Source organism: Chiloscyllium punctatum, chromosome 36 (genome assembly GCF_047496795.1).
Source record: "Chiloscyllium punctatum isolate Juve2018m chromosome 36, sChiPun1.3, whole genome shotgun sequence".
NCBI classification, from domain to species: Eukaryota; Metazoa; Chordata; class Chondrichthyes; order Orectolobiformes; family Hemiscylliidae; genus Chiloscyllium; species Chiloscyllium punctatum.
The window spans coordinates 75,912,856-75,913,784 of record NC_092774.1 but is presented as its reverse complement, the minus strand read 5'-3'; the positions used below and the strand labels follow the sequence as shown (position 1 = coordinate 75,913,784).

At 48.5% G+C, this 929-nt stretch overlaps 1 non-coding gene across 1 annotated transcript; it reads left to right on the top strand.

Moving 5' to 3' along the window:
- Positions 1-342: 342 nt before the first annotated feature.
- On the top strand, positions 343-414 carry trnae-cuc (transfer RNA glutamic acid (anticodon CUC)). Its single transcript has one exon. It is a non-coding gene; the product is annotated as a tRNA-Glu (tRNA).
- The last annotated feature ends 515 nt before the right edge of the window (positions 415-929 follow it).

Below are 929 nucleotides of genomic sequence, written 5' to 3'. Positions count from 1 at the left end.
GGTGTTGTTCCTCCAGGCATCGGGTGGGGAGGGAACGGCGATGGAGGAAGCCCCGGACGTGCATGTCCTCGGCAGAGTGGGAGGGGGGTTTGAAATGTTGGGTCACAGGGTGATGGGGTTGATTGGTGCGGGTGTCCTGGAGATGTTCCCTCAAGCACTGCAACTTTACTCTGCGAGGAATCTCCAGTCTCCCCAATGTGGAGGAGGCCGCATCGGGAGCAATGGATACAAGAAATGACATTGGTGGACGCACAGGTGAAAACCTTCCACTTACTACGGCCCTGGTTCGATTTCTGGGCAGAAAAGTAATTTTTTGTAGAGCTGACTGCGTGTGTCCACGTCTCCCTGATAGTCTAGTGGTTAGGATTTGGCGTTCTCACTGCCGCGCCCCGGGTTCGATCTCCGGTCAGGGAAGCAATGTTCAGGGGGTCTATTAGCTGTCTATCCTTTCTGAATGCGTTCTATTGTTGCTTATTGGTCGACGTAGTTCCTGCCTGCTGCAGTGTGCAGTGGCTCGTTGAAATAGTGTCCTGATGCAGATTTGTTTGGATGTGCAGGTATGATTGCATCTGTAGTTAAGTCCTTGGTTCATGTGTGTTGCTTTCCTGTCTACGCTGTTTTGAAATTACCATTGACTGTTCGCTCTACTGTGACATCTAGAAATGGCACTTTGTTGTTGTTCTCCTCTTTTGTGAATTTTATGCCAGGAAGGAGATTGTTGATGGTGTTGTAGGTTTCCTCTAATTTGTTTCATTTTGTGATGACAAAAGTGTCATCACTGGAGCAGACCCAAAGTTTGGGTTGGATCGTTGGAAGGGCTGTTTGTTCGAGTCTCTGCATTATTGCTTCTGCTAGGAATCCTGATACTGGTGGTTTCATGGGTGTTTCGTTGATTTGTTTGTAGGGCTTGTTACTGAATACGAAATGGG